This window comes from Suricata suricatta, chromosome 13 (assembly GCF_006229205.1).
Source record: "Suricata suricatta isolate VVHF042 chromosome 13, meerkat_22Aug2017_6uvM2_HiC, whole genome shotgun sequence".
NCBI classification, from domain to species: Eukaryota; Metazoa; Chordata; class Mammalia; order Carnivora; family Herpestidae; genus Suricata; species Suricata suricatta.
Window position 1 is genome coordinate 39,106,494 of NC_043712.1, and position 22,690 is coordinate 39,129,183.

Below are 22,690 nucleotides of genomic sequence, written 5' to 3' on the forward strand. Positions count from 1 at the left end.
ATGAGAACTGTATGCCTTCTATATTTCATTTCTTTAAATCAGAATTTCATCTGCTCTTGCCATGGGCAGAGTTGTTGCTACTTCCCACAGAGTCTGTAGTTTGCTCTGATATATTCTGAGATTCTCTAGCTTGGAAGTTTTGTTTCTTTCCATGTTTATCCAACAAGTTTCCTATTCTTTACATTTATTCACTAAGTGGTCTTTGTCCCCTATTACAGACATTTACTTCACATAGCACCACACATTTCTTACATCTTCAGGAGGGAGGATCTGTTATTATTTTTCTAGATTTCTATATACTCATGTCATGTTAGAAATGCAAACTTACATGATTTATTGAGTATCGTCTAATGCATGCTCACTGGTTACCTTATCTTAATATTAATTAATTTCAGTTAATAATTTTAGATATAAACAGAAAAGCAATGACAAGTGTTCAGATGATAACTCATGAAGCTTTTAGCTCATTTAACACACACACACACACACACACATTTATTTAAGTTTAATTAATTAATTATTTTACTTCAGCAAAGTCTGGCAGGAACCACAAATCCCTTTGCCTTAGGTTAGGATTGAAACCTCATTTAAGTTTATGATATTGGTAGTTTTCTACCTTGGCCACTGTGGTTCTTTATTAATCAATGATGCACTTGGTCATTATCAATTTATTCGTTCCCCAAACAAAATATGAGTTTCTAAATAGGTGACTTCCAGCTATTGAAACCAAGTATTTTTGTAGTTCAAACTTTATAGTGATAGCCGTTAGTGTTTCTATGGTTAAAGATCTTTCTGTTGCTGCTTACTAATGCCAAACATGTGAAATTTGGGGATTATAAGAAATATAATTATAAAAATTATAAGAACTTACTTTCCAAAGTAATTATCTGCTGCAAAGCTCCTGTTTAAAATATGCCCTTCTCTGTCTTGCAGTAGCTCAGATAAAAAAGGAAAAATTTCATTGACAAGTGTTGATTAGAGTCCTTTCCCAATAATACTAGTTGTTTTACATATTAGCTTTCATTTTAAGTATAGGCTATTACAAAATATTGAAATATTGAAATGTGTCTCAATATTTTATTTTTTTCATTTTTTAAAAATTTATTATAGTTTATTGTCAAATTGGTTTCCATATAACACCCAGTGCTTCTCCCCGCAAGTGCCCCCCTCTCCATGACCATTTTAAATTAAAGATAAGATTAGTGATTTTTACTGTAAAGAAAGTATTCCATATAAATATATTTCAGAGTATAAATGAAGCCCACATTACTTGCTGTTAGCAATTAGTTCATATTGATAAATTTGTGTTAAATAACATTAATTGGCATATTTAATTTAAAACTTCCATAATTCTGTTTTGTAAAAAAATTAATTTTTCAAATAGGTTTTACGATTATTTTCTATTTTGAATTCTGTTCCATATTATTTTTGTCTTCTTACAATTCCTGTATTCTTTAAGATTGACCTTTTAAGAGTACATGAAGTTATGATAGTCTTTTTCATTCTATATCTACCTCTATACCTCTGAATCTGTTGTTGCTAATTCAGATATTTAAAAATAATCTCCTAGTTAACTCAAAGATCAAGGAATAAATGATGAAATTTAAACATATTTGTAACTTATTGAAATTTGACAATTTTCTAAATTAAGATTTCTCACAAGGTTTAATAGATTACTTAGTACAGTAATGCTCCATAAAAAATGAAATGTATGCCAAGTCACTCAAACATTTTTGACTAGGGGTCTCCCCTCTTTTAAGGAATGTATCAGACGTTTATTGCTTTCCAGAATTTAAATTGGGTAATACTTCCCTGGAAAAATAGATGACAAATAAAGAAGCATAGATTTTCACCTTGTTGCATTTTATAAAGCTCAGATAATCCATGGCAAACTTGCATGTTACCTTGATATGATTTGATCAAAGAAAGAATAAAAATTGCCTCGTGTAAAAACATGAAAAAGATTTTATGCATATGCAGTCTTGGTAGCAACACAGTGATCTAAAATGTTTTGCACTGAAGTTTCAAACCACCTTTCACATCATTAAAAAATATGTCCCACTTCTGAGCCTCAAGAAGACAGGGATTTGGTTACCTCACAAAGGCCTTCTGAATGAAATCCTTTATTTTGTTAAGCTTATGGAACTGTTAGGGCACATGTCATTGTCAATGATGGCAAAAGCTTCCATTTGAACAAAAGAGAATGGAAGCAATCTCCTTGAGCGTTTCATCTCTGGACCTTCTCATGTTCTGGTTATTAGCGATAACACAGCCTTTCTTACCTACTGTAAAGGGGTTGCCTGCCTGCCACAGCCTGTTAATCCAGGATTCCCTCTTACACATTATCCGTCGTCATATTTATATCTGACAAGTGCATGGACTAGACACTGCACCTGCTGGGAACTCCCCTCCCTAACCCTCTTCTTCCTTTCAGTACACATTCTAGTGTGTGACCATCACTGGGCAAGATGAATAATCATAGGTATTTATTTACCAGATTCGGAGTCTCCTTTTAAAGCCACTCCCTTCAAACTTTTAACAAGCTTCATGTCTCCCTGATTAGAGACAATGATGTGTGCTAGAAAACAAAACTGGAAAGATACTATTTAATTATAACCTTTGAACCTGGATTCAGGCCTGTGAATTTTGTTATGCAAATAAGCCCTGCCCATCCCTGTACTGTAGCATATCATTCATAATCTCTCTCTTTTCATAAAACTTTATTTATTTTTGAGAGAGAACATGAGCAGAGAGAGGCAGAGAGAGAAGGAAAGAGGATCCCAGTTAGGCGCTGTGCTGACAGTGCAGAAGCTGATGTGGGGCTTGATCCAACAAAGTGCTAGATCATGACCTGAGCTGAAATCAAGAGTCTGAGGCTCAACCTACTGAGCCACCTGGAACCCCTCAAATCTCTCTTACTACTCTGGATGGGTGGTTGCTGCTAAAACAGTTCCTGCCTTCCATACACATCCCAAAAGTTATTTCTTTTTTTATTCCTCCCTTCCGTGTTCCTTCCCATCCCTCCCTCACCTCACCTCTCCTCTTTTTAATAATCAGGTTGAAGCTTTTCAATAAGACTGTGGGTTTATAGGTAGGAGATGGTGTGAGGATTCCCTTAGACTCTAATCTTATTGTCTAACAAATATCTTACCTACCAAAAGCTATCTAATATAACTTTGCCTTAACTTTAGTTTTATAGGTAGAATTTGCCTTTTCCAACATTTTCTAAATTTTCTAAATAAATATTTCAGTTCACAGGCAAAAGGTATTACTTTTAGCAAAGTTCTGTTTTTGTTTTTGGTTTTTTGTTTTGTTTTTGGGGTTTTTTTTTTCCTGCTTTTATGTCGGCTGATGTCAGGAAAAGCTTGTATCTTTCAGGATCTTGGTTAAAGATGCATAATTAGTCAACACACTCAGACTTTAGGACATTTTTCTGCCCCAACCTGAATTTTGCAGGCTTAGTACAAAATCTGAGTGTCCCTGTACAGTGATCACAGATTCACAGCTTCTTTACTAACACAGAAAGATTGCCATCTTGTGCTGTTGAGGAGGGAGGGGAGGGGTCTTTACTACCCTTTGTTCCTCTCAATTCAATTAATTTAAATTTCAGGATCTGATACTGTCAATCTTCATTTCCCTAAACTAAATTCTGAATCAGTTCAGATACTTTTGCTTGCAGGTAATGAGTGGCTCACAAAAATAGAGATTTCTTAATCTTAATAAATTTAGTAACTTAGTCCTTAGTAACTCCTACACAAAGCCCTGACATTCACTCTTATTGCTTTGCTGAAAATCACATTTCCAGTCCCTAAATAAATCCCTTTGGCCATGAAAATGGAATTTGTTGACAGACTTAGCCAAATTCACATGGACTAGAATGAGGAGCTTGAGGACACTCCGTTTTTAGCTGGAGTCCTGATGAAAATTAGTTACATCTTGAGAAGAGAGAAGGGCACTTGGGAGCTTAGAATTCAACCAACAGATGTAGCTATCCCTATAAATCATTCTGAGTCTTAGAGATGTTTTAAAATAATATTTAGCTCTTTTCCTTTAGCATTCAGCTGATGTTTCATACCAGCATCATTAAAAATTAATTCCCTGTGGAAACTAGCAATAATAAGTAGCCATAGTAAGAACAGATTGTAAGTATTACGTTGCTGTTATACCAAAAGTTTTTTCTTTAAAAATAGGGCCACGTTTTCTAAAGACCACACAAATTAAATAGGTAATTAATTTGTTTTCTTTATCTTCTTTTGTAGATCTTTGAACTATAATGTATTTGTAACATGAATAAGGCAGAATACAATTTTTGACTAATTGAGCTTCGAAAATGCCTTATGACCCACCAGGGACCTATTTGTGAAGAGATAGTTATCCTGAAGGAGGTCACCCAGTTGTCATGGCTCCGGCTATAAATCCCAGCAACAATTTGGAAGAAAGCATGGACTCTGAAATAAGGTGTCTGGGTTCAAAACTTTCAACCCTTATCTTATAAGATAAAAATGAATATGGCTTAAACATATTGAATTATGTTACGATAGATATTAATACTTGGCAGGCAGAGTTATAGAGACTAATGAAAAGACACAGATAAACTTAGCAAACAAAAGTGATATGTAAGTAGGTCCTCAAAACCTGAGTGATTCAGTTACTTACTTTTGCTAAATATTATTTTTGTTAATATTAGAAATAAAAAGGGCTAATGTCATTTAATTAATTCACTGTCTTTCTTATTGCCTCATTGTTTTTTACATGATTTTTTCCAAATCATATCATATAAAAACTGCTTTTATTATATCTGAATCCTCATGCTCATCTGCTACTATGGTGTTAGTAGAGAACAAATAACTTTCCAATTTAATCACATTTAAAAACTTTTTTTTGTGGAGAATTTTAGCCCCTCATGCGTGATGCTGTCTTTTTATAATAATATTAAATACCCTTACTCACCATAGCAACCCTGGGCCACATTAACAACTCATTCATGACTCATCTATCACATTACATTCATACTTTTTCTTTTAGACCTCGGTATACATATTTTTTCAGAACTCAAAACCTCTGGCAGTTTTACATCTCTAGTTCATACCCTAGGGGGAGCCAAAATATAGTTGCTGAGATCCCAGTCCAGAAGGTTCCCTATCACTCCTGCATGCCTCAGAAAATCACAGAAAAGACAGATTTGCTTTGTCAAAGGAGTCATATTTGCTTCTGCTTTCAGATTCAGGAAATGACTCTTCAACAGGCTAGCTCAAGGAACCATATTATAATAAAGCTCTAGAAATAATGAGTGGATTCTTCAAGGTTCAAAGTCACTGGTCTCCCTCATATTTATGTTAATTATCTTATGGCTTGTGTTTGCTTATTTATTCATTCAAAAGATTTTTAGTAAGTGTCTACTATTTACCAGAGTATAGGCTAAGTGCTGGGGATATAGTGATGTTCACAACACACCTGATAACTGGTGTTCGCGAATTCATGTATTTCAATAGCGTCAATCACTTCAAAGAGGCTTTATGGTACATGAAGTTGATTTAATAGCCTGGAAATTTTTAGGAGTTTGAGATCCTATTAATTTTTCATGGAGTCTTCATATAAGTTCTAACATCCTTGCTTTTTTGTATGTAAATGTGAATAATGAAACATAAATAGGTTTAGTCTTGATAAACACCAACATATTCATTAAGATGGGCTTCTCTCTATTGGTGAGCCATGAGGACACCCTCCCAACCTCCCAACCCTCAAGACACCACTTGAGTTTCTCCACAAAAACAGCCCATATATATTCCAGGCATATGAAAAGACTTAGTTTTGCAAACCTGGAGAGCAATTACTTTCATGTTTTAAAAATACATAAATAGGCGGAGGAGTTCTGCATAAAGAAAGGATGATTCTGGATCTTCAAAAAGGAAGATATTCAGAGCACTGGTAATTGCCATGAGAAGGGACATTACAAACACATGTAAGGGTTTTCATAGGGTTAAATCTCTGATTTGGCTCCCTTTCCAGTATATTAGCATGAAGACCTCAGAAAGTAGCAATGCAGGTAGCAATCTAGGAAGTGCCTGCCATATTTTATTAATTTTTTTAATATTATTTTTTTTAAAGAGAGACAGAGACAGAGACAGAGAGACAGAGCATGAGCAGGGGAGGGGCAGAGAGAGAGGGAGACACAGAATCTGAGCTGTCAGCACAGAGGCTGATGTGGGGCTTGAACCCACAAACTGTGAGATCATGACCTGAGCAGAAGTCAGATGCCTTACCAACGGAGTCACCCGGAGGGGGGGGGTCTGCCATGTTTAATTTAAAAGACAGTATTGACTTTGCACTGTGAGAGTCACAGAATCAAGACCATGCAACTATGCCAATGACATTTCACTGTCTTCCAAGACACTCTTGCCTGAAAGAAAAAGGGAGACTGCTGAGGAAGAAACTTATGTTCTAAAGGCAAGAGCAAACACAAGTGGCAGCTTCAGTCCTAGTTACTTTTTTGTTTTAAAATAAAGAAAGGTTTATATATAGGATTTTGGTTGAGAACCATGGGGTTGCTTGGAAGAAGTGGTAGAAGTGACAGGTAAGGTCATGAATAAAGAAAGTTCCATAATGATAAAAATAGTGTGTGTCTGTTGTTTTGTCTCTTTATTAATCATTACCTGCCCCAATGCCTCTTCTTTTTACTTTTTTAATAGTATATTCCTACGCAATCCATTCATACAGTTAACTGGGTTTGAGTGAACCATGTCTCTTAGCAAAACTAAACCAATTATTTTTTATTCTTGTTTCCATTTGTGCAACTGACATTATTCAGATACTGTCAATGATCATCTCTGGCCACGTGGTCTGGAAAAATAAAGAAAGTGGTGAGGGAAGAGAGGAGAATAAAGTGGACATGTGCAGCAGGAAGGAGTCAGGCGACAGAAAGCAAGTTCGTTGTGGACGTGGAGCCATTTCTCATGCCCAACTATCTGCATTCTTGCTCTCAATTTCTGTAAGACATTTTGATATCCTTATACAATTTTCTTATTTTTTTATATTCTATTTTAAGAGTGTCTTTAGATCATTATCATAAGATATTAAACTTTATATTCACATTATGGAGGGACTTCTTTAAAAAATCGTGGGTAACAGTTTTTTAAAGCTCTTAAAGTTGGTCTTACATATATATATATATCTATATATATGTATATGTGTATACATATATATAGATATATATATATTCAACTGATCAGAAACTGTCTTCTGTTAGGACTTGCAAGCTATAATTTATACAAATTTTGAGTGACTCATATGATCCAGCTGATGACAGTTGGTCTTTTGGAGTTGATATGATACTCCTGTAATATTTCCATGTAAAATACTTATAACTTGAAACCTCTGACATCTTAAGATCAGATTTAATGTGGAAATTTTATTGATAGAAAGGTCATTAGCAAATGTAAAAAAAAAGTATTGTTTTAACCACGTATGTTGTTTATTCAACTATTTGGTTACACTGTTAACCAAATCCCATAGTAAACATTCCCTGAGTGATTTAAGCCTCCAGTGATTTCAGAACAATACTAAGGCAATACCCAGGTGTGAACGCTGTGGCAAAATCAATTCTCACAAAGCTCCCTGTTCAGTCACATAGGGTTCTGAAACCTTTAGACAAAAGGTAATGGATGTTTCATTTCCTATGGGTCAGGTTTGGAGGTCAACGCTATGAAAAACTGTAGGAGGCACATTCAGCAATATTTTTTCTTTTCTCTTTTAATGTTCAAAGACAAGTATGGGAGCCACCTACACAACAGGCTTTGTTCATAGGTATTTGATTTGGATCCTTGCTGTGAAGCAACACAGTGACTGTGTGCTGGGCTAGAAAACTTGAGCTTGAGGTTGTGGTGAGCTGTGGTTAGACTGACCACTGAAAATCCAGGTAAACAAGAAGGATAAATTTCTAGTCACTAGCATAAAGGCAGATAAGGAGAGAGTGACCCTGTGCTGACAGAGACAAGATATTCGAGGTCTCTAACCCTAAAATTAAATCTGGTAAATGTGCTGGTGAAAGGTTTACAGTTATAAGTAATTTCTGTGGCTGAGATGAATCCACAGATTAATGCTTTCCTGATGCAAGTCTATCGATTTTCTGACTTAATGGAGAAAGATCACTACAACTGAGTTGTGGAAACCATCACATTTTGGGACAGCTCCATGAGACACGAGGTCGGAAATGGTAGCTGGGTCCAAGCCCCTACATGCTGTTTGTAACTTTGTACCTTTAGCAGCTTTAAGAGGGAGCCAGAATGAAAACAAATCTGAAACAAACCCACATTGTCCTTCTTCCCTATCCCTTTATGCATACTGACTCTGCAGATCTGGCCAAATGCAGAAGTCAGTAAACATGTTTTATTTTTCTGTTGCGCGCACACACACACACATATACACACACACACACACACACACACACACAGTACAATATACGCACATGATTCTCTTTATAATGGCTTTGGAAAGAGGTAGAGAAAGTATTCCATGTGCCATGCTCATCTTCATCCCTTATATATCAGGAAGAAAATGCAGTAAGTGGGTTTCACCTGAAGTCCTTATAGATGCGTAACAGAGTGGAGTCAAGGCTCCTGGATTTTGCTCACATGATATGTTCTTGGGCTTCAAGTCAAATAGTCTATAAATCAGAGATAGACCTTCCTTTTGGGCATCAGGAGCGCAGTGTTCACAGTGGGCTCACAAGTAAAGATTACAAAAGAATAAGAAAAGTCCTTCTTTACAACATGTAAGGTAACTTCCTGATTTTTAAAAAAATTTTTATAGTTTATTTATTTTTGAGACAGAGCATGAATGGAGGAGGGGCAGAGAGAGAGGGAGACACAGAATCGAAATAGGCTCCAGGCTCTGAGCTGCCAGCACAGAACCCGATGCAGGGCTCGAACTCTTGAACTATGAGACCATGTCCTGAGCCGAAGTCAACGCTTAACCGACTGAGCCACCCAGGTGCCCTGCTGATTTTTTATGTGTTCAAGAAAGACCACATAAAATGTCAAATAGGTACAAGTAGTAAAGGAGTTAATATTTATTAAGTATTTAACATTATCTGCTCTAAGTACTTTTTGGTTATTAATTCATTTAGTTACTATGATCCCCAGTTTACAAATGGGAAATTAAGGTACTAAAGAACACATTCCTTACTTTGATTGCAAAGTTAGAAGTCATTAGAAACAAGATTTTGACCTGTGACTTATACAAGCTTTATTACTGTAAAAAGCTGGAACCAGAACTTAACCCAAGAATGTCTGTCTTCAAGATGTGAGCTTTTAGACAGTATTTGATTCTGTCTTCAAATACATATCTTGTTTTCAAGCAAGATATTTTATCTCCCTTTTACAGATAAGGAAACCTGAATCCTAAGAAATGATGTCATTTTTTCTTTGTTGTTAATTTCTTAAATAGTACAAATGGAATTTAAACACTTGTTTGTCTGACTCCAAAGAAAACAGCAGAGCTCTGTTAGTTTGGCTAGCCAATATGACATATTTATGCTTGTTTAATTATTAAGATACTGTGAGATTTTCCTCAACTTTTTTATACTCCTGCTGAGCAAGCAAGTAATAATGGAGTAATGCAGATGAGTTGGAAAGGTTCAGAAGAGAATCACTGCTTAAAAATGCCACACACCTTGAGTTTAAATATAATAAGTTTAATCATGATGTTAGTGATTTCCTGAAAGATTTCCAGACAATGATAGCAAAGAAGAGAAATGAAAGGAAATTTGTTCCACTTGATATTATGATGTAACATTAAAAAAAAAAAAACCCTCCGTAGATTAAAGCTGTGTGGAACTGGAGCAAAATAAGCAAAGAAATCAATGTAAACAAAAAAAAAATAATAGTGATACAAGATTGAAATCACATTATTTATGATGCTTTGATATCTGATAAGGCTGACATTGAAATTAATAAAACCCATGCAACCTAATAAATGATATGAATTAGTTCATAGAACTAAAAGTAGCTAATAAGTATATTAAAAGGATCTAGGTAAATACAAAATAAATCAGATGATATTTTCTGCTCTAAGATGTGCATATATTTACATGTTTTGTAGTAATAGAGAGCATATGACAAAATAGTCAGTATTATATATTGTTGGTCAGGTTGTACATTGTTACAATTATTTATAAAAGGCATTTGGAAAACATGATGTAATTTAAAAATTCAAATTTCCTATGATCAACAATTCTACTTCTAGAAATTTTAATATTTACACATATTTGTGATGCACACCATGAGAGATGAATGAAGTTGCTAACCACAGCACTTTGAAAACATTTTATGGGGGAAAACATCTTTTAGGTGAACTAATATAAAGCAAATTATGATATATTCACAATCAGACATTAGATACTCTTCATAAAAAAATAGGTGGACTCCAGAATGCTTATACTTAGCAATTTACATACTACTCAATTATGTGAACAAAAACACCTAGCAAAGTGCACAAGCATGTACAGTATTTGCCTTCTACTTGCACACACACACACACACACACACACAGCCTGTCTACAATCAAGAAAGCAGAGATAAAAGTCTAAGTCTAATTTAGTTTCTGGATTGTGGATAAAGGTAAAAATGGTGTATAGGATGGAGAAATTAAGGGATCATAACTTAAGGGGATCAAACTCAGCAGGAGAAATAAGTCAGTATCTTTGCTGGGATAAAGCATTTTATTTAGGCTACAGTGAGGAATTCCTCACTTGGTTATCTGGGGGCTATTTTTAATGATTATTTTAATCAATATACATGTATACTTTAAAAAATTCACATATGATTAATGCTACAAGTCTAAACCAAATTCAACAGGCCTCTAACAGCCAACTCCACCCTGGTTCCTAGAAGCAACCCTTCTAATAAAGTTAACTATTGTTTTTAGTAGTTTTATCCATATTTCTCCATTATCTCCACTTTCTCCATATTTCTGAAAATTTTGTTACAAGTTTTAGACATCATGTTTTTTTATCCTATATTACATGAGAATTTAAACTCCCTTAAACATATGTGTGTGTGTGTGTATTTTTTTGCATTTCCCCTTCTCATTTTCTTCTCCCTCTTCCCAATATAGCACAACTAGTTGGTTAGTAAATATAATGACTTGGTAAAAATTGATCACTGCTAAAAGAAAATATTTTTATGATTATGCTTTTACTTGTTTACATTTTTTAGTGTTTATAAATATTATTAGTCGTTCTTTTACTTCATATTCTATTTCTTTGAACTATTGTTTTCTCTTTGTCTGAACATTTTATTAAGTGGTTCTCAATATAGTTTTCCACATGCAGAGATGATCAGACAATCCCTTGATTCCTCATTTTCCTGCTTCTTTCTGCCAAACTTTGAACTGATAACTCTCTCTATAGTCATAAACAATTGGCAATATGAACATTTAATGAGGCTATATTGTGTGTTATATGATTGTTTCTGGAATCCTCTTTTCTCTTGATTTACTTCATCATTCTGATGGAGCATATTCTCCAATAGCATCCTCAAATAAGTTTTGTGTTAGGCATGTTCTTTGAAAACTTAATAAAAATATTTTCATTTTACTTTACTACTTGATTGAGTTAGTTAGGCTGTATCTATATTTATATGGATATATAACTTCTCAAATATTTGGAATGTATATGTGTATGGGTGTGTAACTGTAATAGGCAAGAGGCAAATGTTTATTTAACAAGAGTAGAATAAAACATCTCTGGAGAAACTCTAGGAAATAGATGAGAATGGATGGATAGGGTACCATCTTACACATTTTTAGTAAACTTTTTAAAGTTCACAGCAGGACAAAGGGACTAAGTTTCTGGTCTGGGATATAAACACCTTGGAAATCAACAGGCTATTCTAATCAGTACAAAAGTAAACAGACTGAAAAACCAACAACTCCTCTTAGGTTCATGAGAGAAAGGAGGTCACAGGACAAACTGCTGTTTCCAACTTGGAGAAAATGGCAGGTGAATATAGAGAATTACTTCTTGCAGGAGGAAAGACCCCATTAGCAGAAACATGAGCGGGAACCAGTGTTATGATTAAAAAAGTCTAACCTCTAACTGGAGATTCACTGTGGGTGTCTCTGAGAGATAAAAACTCAAGGGAAATTCAGTCACAGAGGATCTCTAGCCTGAGTTTTATCTCCAAGAACTAGACCTGACGGTGACTATTAGAGAAAAATGTCATTGTTCCTGTGGTAGGTGGAGGGATAAAGGATAACAAATTAGACAGCTGTTTCCCAAGTATCCAAATAGATACATGTTTTATCATTATATTTTTCTGGATTTTCATAATATATTATTCTGAAACTGTTAATATTGATTAACCAATGACATATTTTAAAGAATAACCAGGATTTCAGACATATGAAACAATATATTCCTATTTCTCACTTAAATCATGTTTCATTCAATCTTCTACATTAAAAATAAGCCATGAATCTAGGGGCCCCTGGGTGGCTCAGTCGATTGAGCCTCTGACTTTGGCTCAGGTCATGATCTTAGGGTTTGTGAGTTTGAGCCCTGCATCAGGCTCTGTGCTGACAGCAGAGCCTGGACCTTGCTTTGGATCCTGTGCCTTTGTCTCTGCCCTTCCTCCGCTCATGCTCTGTCTCTCTCTCTCAAAAATAAATGAAAACATTAAAAAAGCACCATGAATCTTAAAAACAGAGCTAATATAAGTAGTTCTAAGTAGAACAAACTCATCTTTGATCAGGTTTGAATCTCACATATTTCAGGACTATTTTTATCTGGCATTATGGGTGAGAACATGACTAGCCCATGAGGAGAAAAGAATTTTGAAACAGATGCTTTGTGTTAGAAGTATAGATTTTCTATTCAAATAGTTTTCATTTAACATATTAAGAATCTGACCTGATATACTAATTCATGGACATGGAAAAATAAGAGAACTTGATGAGATAACAAGAAAAGCCACAAGTTAAATATAAATAGTGTATCCCCGTCTATGTGCAAATTTATAATCCTATTACTTAAGTAATTCTGGCATTATAAATTTCATATTTAATGCAAAATGCAACATTCAGTCTAAAAGAATATAATGTTATTTTTAAAAACATTTCATTATTGCATTCCATAATATCCTATTAATAAATTGCTTCAAATATTGAAAATTATGGAAATATTTACTGATTAAATAAAAAAGGGTATTGCCTTTATACACCTCAGAGAACACTTATAATCATGATTTCCCCATAGCTGTGCTAAAATTTGTAATGGATTTGCAATAAAGTTAATAGATCATGATATTGCTATTATTATTATTTATAATTTCACTGATGTTTTATCATTTTATTGTTGAACAACTCCTAACAGGCCTAACTTAATATCTAGAGATTCGAATTAGAAAATGTTATGAAAGATTGTCCTTTTTTATTGTTTAATTTTTCTTCTTTTCTCTTAATCACTTAGTGGTGGTAATTTTTGGAATGGGAGGCCATATGAAATAAAATAGTTGGTAATAAAAGGTTTTTTTTCTTCTCTTGAAAGATGTAAGAGGGGCGCCTGGGTGGCTCAGTGAGTTAAGCCTCTGGCTTTGGCTCAGGTCATGATCTCACATGAGATCCGGCCCCGCGTCCGGCTCTGTGCTGACAGCTCAGAGCCTGGAGCCTGCTTCCAGTTCTGTGTCTCCCTCTCTCACTGCCCCTCCCCTGCTGGCACTATCTCTCCGTCTCTCAAAAATAAATTTAAAAAAAATTAAAAAAAAGAAAGATGTAGGAATTATCCAATTTTTCTTGAACTATCAAGGGAAAAAACTGCAAATAAATGCTTAGGGTCCCCCAAAATATTTGTATTTATTATCAGTATACTTCTATAAAAAATCTACAAAAGAATGAGAGATCAAAAGTTTGTAAATGAGCTAGAATGCATTTGCCATGGCACAAAATTCGCTATCAGGGTCTGTTTACTAACTTTTTTATACCCACATCTTGGAATGTAAATGACTTTCTTGGGACATAAATGCAACTAAAAACATAACATTTGGTTTCCATATGAGACTTCAAATCATTTCCTCCTTTCATATATAAATGTGATTTCTCATTGCTTATTGATCTGCCCACGCACTGGAATCATGTTTTGACTTATTTGTTCCTCACTTGTTCATCTATCCAACATTGGGAGGCAGCTCCTGGGTGCCAGGCATGACAGCAGAGCCTGGGATGGCAAAGAGAAAAGGTTGGTGTTTAAGATAGAATGACAACCAGAAGCTTTGGATGTGATAAAGGTAGTGGTGGAGAACTAGACATGGCATCTCAGGCGCTCTAAAGTACTTGCGTAAGGCAAGGGTGTGAAGGAAAGCGTCTTCTTGGAGGTAGTGCTTACGTTGAATCTTTAAGGATGGCTTGAGGATGCTAGAAGCAGCAGAAGGGGGAGAGGCAGTCTACTTAACATTCAGCCGAAGAAGACAAAGGCCATATTGGTCCATAATGGCATAGTGTGTACAAATACAAATTAATTTAAATCCATTATTGTTTTAGTATAAAGTATAAGGCAGTATGTATGTATACACATATGTATGTTTATATATTATATAATGTGTGTGTGTGTGTGTGTGTGTGTGTGTGTGTGTGACCTTCCATCAGGGTATTTTATAACCACTCTGGTTAAAAACAATACATTTGGTGATATTTCATAGCATTATCCTATTTGACTCTTAATAGTAATTTATTTCAGTTAATGCCTGAAATTACCTTCTTTATTCATACATCAATCTATTTATTGTGTTTGTTGATAGCAAATGAAACCTGAAAGTAAATTTTTAAAGAGAGGATCTCTATATTTTGTTCCCTATTCTATCCATCCCCTGTAGAATAAGGTCTGATGAATAGGGGGATTTGATAATTGTAGTTGACTTCCTGTCATGTTGGTTTCCTAGCAGAGAAATGGGGAGAAAGGAAAGGTGGAGGAGGAAACAAAATTTGAAAATTTGGTGCCCCCTTGGAGTTCAAAGGTAACTCTGATCTGATATTGTTGCATATAATCTATATCTTGGCTATACCATTTTTTGTTGACTTTATACTTTAAGGATGCTTACCATTTGTTTATCATGTATGTTTTAAATATTTTTCCAGGACACTAATTTGTTTGTTTGTTTGGCTGTACCACAGTTTGTTTATCCATTGACCAACTGAAAGACATTTTGATTGCTTTTCAGTTTTGGCAATTATGAATAAAGCTGCTATGAGCATCCGTGTGTAGGTTTATGTGTAGACCTAAATTTTCAACTTCTTTGGGTAAGTGCCAAGAAGTGCAATTCCTAGAGCATATGGTCAAAAGGATGCATAGTTTTCTAAGAAAACACCAAACTGTCTTCAAAGTGGCTGTGTTATCTTACATTCCCACCAGCAATGAATGAGAGTTTCTATTCCTCCACATACTCCCCAGCCATTGGTGGTGTCAGTGTTGCAGATATTGGACCTTCAAATAGGTGTGCAGGGTTATCACACTGTTGTTTTAATCTACATAAAGTTTTGATTTAGCTTGTCAGTATAAATAATAGCGCAACAACAAAAAGAGCCTGCTGTTATTTTGAGAACTATTTTGTTGAATGCTGTGGTCAATTGGGGGGGAAATTGTTAACATAATAATACTGGCTCTTCTACTCCATGAATATGGAATATCCATCCATTAATTTAAATCATCTTCAATTTCTCTCAGTAATATTTTAGAGTTTTTGGTTTTGTTACATTTATTTTAACATATTTTACTTTTTATGTGATTTTGAATTTTCAAATGTATTCAATACAATTCAAATACTGCCAGTATTTAGGATGAGAAAAATTTTTATGTTAATTTGGTCCTGAAATCTTGATACTCTTACTTATTTGTTCTAAAAGTATTTGTTAGGTAGGTGGGCATGTGTGTATGTGTGCATGTATGTGTGAATTCCTAGGGTTCGATTTTCTAAATATAGGATATCGTGTCTGATGTGAATAAAGATTGACTTATATCATTTTTTCAAATGCTATGCCTTTAATTTCTTTTTAAACAGAAAATATTTTTTCTTCCTATCAAAGGTGATTGGATGGACTTTGAGCATATGTATTGGAATCGAATTAATATAGCATGAGATACTTTAAAGGATGGTGGCAAAAAAACAATTAAAATTGCAATAAGTGACATTAACACTTTGTCATTTTAATACAAATTAGATTTTCAAAGGTCTTTTAAATGAGCTCTCAACTTAATGGATGTTGCTAAAAAATTTCCAAAGGAATATGCACACAATAAAAACATTTTTAGGTATTTTTACATTTCATGTTCCATTCCTAATCATCCAAGTAGATGAATAGTAAGTAGAAGAGGAGGAGAAGCGCATGTGTGCTCCGTGAAGGTGTTCAGTCCTCTTCACGTCTGCGTGAGGCTGGAGCATAAGGGCAGATGTACCCCGCGGCGCTGCCGGTGCAGTAGCGAGACGTAAGGATGGGAGTTTGAGACGCAGTAATGATGCTCATTCCAGCATTCAGAGCAGCCGCTAGAACACGAGGGTGCAAATTGCTAGTCACCTTTGATTTCCGCTTTATGTATGCTCTGATTCTGAGGTCAATTTTTGTCTCCACAAATCCTTGAACCGCATGAAGAAAAGCTATATCAGATATTTTTCAAGAACAAAGAACTAATCAAAGAATTTCTGTGTCCATGATAAATCCCTGTTAAAACTATATAATATTCTTTGTATCTTTATGATGATTTCTTCTTTATATGCATGCACAGTATATGTAGTTTTAATAATAAGTCACAATAAGCTGAATTTTGTGATAATTTAGAGGATGACATCAAAGAACTGCTTTATATCATGGATATAGATGTCTAATAGGAAACAGACGACTAGCTGGGCAAGTAAATATTCTTATTCAGATTTTACTTTGGCTTTTCCCCCCTTTAAAGGTAAGTGTTTATCAGTTGAATTGAAAAGGACTAAACAGATAGGCTATCAGGACTTGCTCAGTGAGCACCCAGGGACTCACTGCAGAGGTGGCCTAGAGGACTACAGTCTCGTGCCCAGCACCTACTGTGCAGCTCTGACACTTGTCCCAGGCTCCTCAGCCAATCACAGGGGGGCAGACGACAAATCTTCACTCAGCAAGCACAATACTCATGGCTTTTCAGTAAGGTAGATGCTCATATTTTGACTTTAACAAATCAAAAAATGAGGGTAAGAATGGTAAAATAGTGCAATGTTACACAAAATGAGAGAGAGAAAACAAGGGAAGGGAGAAAGAAAGGGAGGGGGGAAGAAGAGAGAGAGAATGGAGTTTTGCATCAAACAATAATGACAGTATTCGATGCATAAAAGATTATGACTAATTCAATTCCACAATCCTAGGGTACCAATTAAAAAAGAGAGAGAGGGAGAACAGGGTTGAGAAAGGAAGAAAGAAAGAATGGAAGAAGAAAGGAACAAAGGAACAAAGGAAGGAAAAGAGTCATAAGTAATATGATAGAGTGCCCAGCCTGTAAATTTGACTAACTGGAAAGTTTCACCTAAAACAATCTAATTCCAAAATATATGTGAAATTCAAGGCATCAAGCTCTAGGCTCGATGAAATGCTTCCAGAACTGCATTTAAAAAAAAATTGCTAAGTTTAATTTTCACCAATGCCTCAGAACTTATTTGGTCTTTCTAAATTAGTTCCACAACTGTTTTCATACTCCCTTCCACATTAATCATATTTAATGATGGCCATGATATATATATATATAATTTATTTAACTAAAAAAATTTCCAATAATATTTTCTACTCTTGCTGCATAACTGAGATTTCAAAAAAAAAAATAGATGAGCCATGCAAACCTCTCCCAGAATGTCTACTGAGTTTTTCATATGAGAATCAATATATACAAAATGGTAGTTTCTCTGTGGAAAATAAAAACATGGGCCATTTCTTTTTTTCCTATTAACAAATGCCCTAATTTTATATAAATATACTCCCCTTTGTTCACCAGAAATCATGTCTTTTCTTTGATCGTGTATTTTCAGTTGCATGATTTTTACAAATCTAGAAAGTTTATTTTAGGTTTGTAAGAAGCTATTCCTAGCATAGTAATGGCATTTATAAGGCTGGCATCTTATACTGGCCCAGGTTTCTCCCAGCCCAGGAACTGACCTTCAGGATGAGAGCGTCAGGAAATATCAGACTAACAAATGCAGAAGAAGTTGACTTATTGACTGTATTGTCTAGATGCTGAGATAGAAATAATATAAATGAAATTTGCTTGAGCTTTAGGTAGTGATTTTGCTAGGCTCTGAGTACACCTAACTTGAAAACATAAAATATGAGTTATCTGAATTAGCAGGCTTCTAAAAGAACATGTTCAGAAACTAAGCACTCTCCTGGCAACATGGAATAGGATGAGTTGTGTAAGACTATTGAGTCCTAGATTTCTGAAATCTAGACATTACCTTTCTTAAAGAACTGAATGCAGCCATGAGTGTTGACTTCATTTGCTAACACAGAAGACACTGAAGAGGATTTATGGATTTCAACTCTTCATTATCACTTCCTTGCCAACGGAATCTTCCATGATGATATAATTAGCCCAATTTTTCATGTCCTTCTTTCTTTATTTGACTATAGTGTGTACTCTGTTACTAATCCATTGTAATTTCTGGCACAAAGAGCTCAGAATTAGGTCTTCTGGGTTCTATTGACACCTGATCACGTTGTTTCAGTTGCAAGAAATAAATTATACTGACATGTATTTATCAATTTTGGATACAAGTTACATTGTTTATGGACAAGAATAACAGTGTTCAAATTTTGTTCTCAGAACACATTCACAATTTTTGGGGCGCCTGGGTGGCTCAGTCGGTTGGGCCTCCGGCTTCGGCTCAGGTCAGATCTCACGTTCGTGGGTTCGAGCCCCACATCAGGCTCTGTGCTGACAGCTAGCTCAGAGCCTGGAGCCTGCTTCCAGTTCTGTGTCTCCCCTCTCTGCTCCTCCCCCTCTCATGCTCTGTATCTCTCCGTATCAAAAATAAATAAAACATTAAAAAAAATTTAAAAAAAGAACACATTCACAATTTTTAAAATTATTGAGAGCTCCAAGAGCTTTTGTTTATATGTATTATATGTATTATTTACTATGTCAAAACTGGAAGACAATTTAAATATTTCTAATACTTTAAATAACATTATAAATACTACATATTAATATAAATAATTTTATGACATATATGTTAAAAATAAAATTTATATATAGAGTGGCATTGTTTGATTTTTCTTCAATTTTCTTTATTTTTTCCACTTCTGTATTCAATCTGTTGTGATATTATAAATCATCTAGCTTTTGGAAAGTTTATCTATACAGTTGTGAAAGAATGAAAGTAAAAATAGAGATACTGCCTTAGTACAATTATGAAAAATGGATCTAACCTCATTAACCCCTTACAAGGGATACTAGTCACACTTTGAGGAGGACTCCTGAACTGTAGTGTCATCAAATGGAACTTGAAAACTAATAGACAGAGAAATATGCTCGGGGATCCGGGGTGGCTCAGTCAGCTGAGTGTCCAACTTCGGCTCAGGTCATGATCTTACAATTTGTGGGTTTGAGTCCGGTGTCAGGCTAGCTGCTATCAGCATGGAGTTGATCCTTCATCCCCTTTGGATCCCCCATCCCCTTTTCTCCCCTGCTTGCACTCCCTCAAAAATAAATAACATTTTTTAAAAAAGAAAATTCTCTAGGCTTTGCTTATAATGTGAAATGAAAGAACGAAAATGAAGAAAACAGTAATGTGAAGTAAAAAAAAAAAAAGAATCACACTCATTCTGAACCATATTCACTTTGCATTAGATAAATAGTGAAACATCTCTGGATTAAAGAAAAGCGACCCAAAGATCTCTTTGTGAGCAAAGATGCAAGAGGATGATCCTACAAAAGGTAGTTTTATGATTTTGGATAAAATTTAAAATTTAAAAATTGAAGTAAATAAGCCATTCTATAAAAAATTTAAAAAACAAACAGTGTCCAGTAAGGAGGCGAAGTCTGAAATTCCAACTGGAAATCAATAATAATTTCAATCTAAGAGGTCAAACAGAGGTGTGAATCAGGGTAAGAGACGTCAGAGTGGGTCCTGCAGGGAAGTCTATGTTGAGCAAATGTGATTAAGAGCATTGTTAGGAGGCTAAGACCTTGGAACATTTTCCAAAAGCGCTAGATTAGAGAGGAATAGGCTCTGATGTGTTGACACTTGACTAGGTAGATTCATGAAATTAACAGAATTAGCACAAACTAATCATTTAATGAAACGTTTTAAAAATTTCTAAGGTGTTATTTTCCTTTTACACTTTTGAAAACAGGCAGACTAATAATTACATTTGCCAACAACACTACTCTTTTAAAAATAAAACCTAGAATGTCATGCCAACTGGCATGATATTCTCAGTTAAAATAAAATTCAAAGAAATGAAGAAAAATGTATCTCCTTAACATGTAATTATTAGCCAGAGGAATCTATTTGCTCTGTTTTATCCATCTGTCCTAACTTGATAAAAATTAGTCATTAGACTCCAGAATAAGACTATAGTATTTTTAATACCAGAAAGATTTGGCCTTTGATTATTATCATTGGTATTTAGAAAAAGATTTTGATTGATTCCATGTTTGTCCACAAATATCACAAAAACAAATAATGGGTTTCCTTCAGATAACAAAATGTGTCTAGGAGTATTTCAGAAAAGCTAAAGTCCCTATAAAACATTAAAATATTCCCAGATAACAACATTTGGCTGTCTACAATTGTATTTGTTTATTCTGTGATGAGAAATCTGACTTGCATTTAAATATTAATAGGAATAGCTAGCTATATTAGTTTGAGGGTTCTTGTTTAAGACCCCAGTTTAGTTGTTGTTGAAGTTGGGAGTAGGGACATATCTTAAGAAGATCATAGTAAAAGTAAGTAAGTATTTATGGAGGACTTATTGTCTGACACCACCACTGTCTGATACCTATAGGTTAAAGTGGGCGCGTGTGTGTGAGTGTGTGTGTGTGACGTTTAATGCTTGGGAGGTACAATACTGTGATTTGTAAGAAATATATAGTTGGTCATCCAGATGACCAAAATGTGCTCCTCACATGTATTTGGTTTCAGTCCATGGTTTCTGACTCACAGCTCCTATAGCCCTTGAAATTTCCAATGTTGAAAGTGCTAAAGATATTTTTTGTTATATTAATGAGGTGACTTTGGCCACACCTAAGAATGGGGGTTGGTTACCAATGGAGCCAACCTTTTGATTAGAGAGCTGGAATTTTTCAGTCTCACCCCCTGCCCTTCTGGGATGGGAGAGGCACTAGAGGTTGAATCAGTTACAAATTGTAGATGATCTAATCAGCAATGCCTATGTAATGAAGCTTCCTTGAAAACTCAAAAGGACTGTTTTCAGAGAACTTCTGCGGATGCTGGAAGAATGACATTCTGGAAGCCAGGGAAGCCCCACGCCCTTGCCCTATGCATCTTTTCCATATAGCTGTTCTTGACTTCCGTCCTTCTATTACTTATTTTAAAGATTTTTTTTTAAATTTTTAAGTAATCTCCACACCCAACATGTGGCTCAAACTCAGCTCTGAGAGCAAGATTCACATGCATTTCTGACTGAGCTAGCCAGGCACCCTGACTTATATCCTTTTATAATAAACTGGTGATCTAGTAAGTAAAATGTTTCTCTGAGTTCTATGAGCTGCTCTAACCAATAAATAAAATCCAAGAAAGAGGTTCTGGAAACCTAACTTATAGCCAGTCTGTCAGAAGTACAGTTAATAACTGGGGCTTGTGACTGGCCACTGGAGTAGGAGGGATCAGTCTTCTTGTAGGACTGAACTTTCAAACTATGAAATCTGATGCCATCTGCAGGAGGTAGTGGCAGAATTGATTTGAATTCTAGGGAACCCAGCTAGTGTTTTGAGCATTGCCTGTGGGGGTGGGGGCACTCCCACCACCATCACCACCATTGGAAACTGAACCTCAGAACACCAAAAAGAGGAGGTGTTTAGTAGATGTATTCACGGAAAAGAATCAAGAATGTATCTGTCTGTGATGGGTTAGATACCTGAAGTGCCGTTATTTTAAAAAGCATGGCTAAATTGTATCAATATACCAGGAAAACTTCAGTGAGTACCGGCTTCTAAAATTAGGCTTTGAGAATGGGTGAAATTGGATCAGAGGGGTACATGATGTAGGGTTGGGTTAGGGCCATTGTGCTGTTGTAATATAGGCCAGGTAAATGGTACAATGGAGAGAATGAGCAAACCACATGACAAAGGTAAGAGGTGTTATATAACATCTAAGAATTAACATGTGTTAATATGTGTTGTTGAGGAGTTTGGAGCAGGAGATAAATTTGAATTAGCAAAGAAGAACCTAGATATAGAAATGTTTAAATCAACACTGAGGGGTCTAAATTGAGCTTAACCATTATGGGTTTCTGATGAGTACACTATTATGTAGGAAGTGGTGTTTTAAGAAGATAGTGAATTCTGGATCCACGGATACCGGGAGAAATGAAAAACAAGGAGTCAGTCATTTTATAAGGAAACTTATAAGTCATCATATAAGATAATTTAGATCAATTATTTTATAAACTATATTCCAATCCCCAAAAGGTGAATGTTTCAATTCATTAGGTTGCAGAAAGA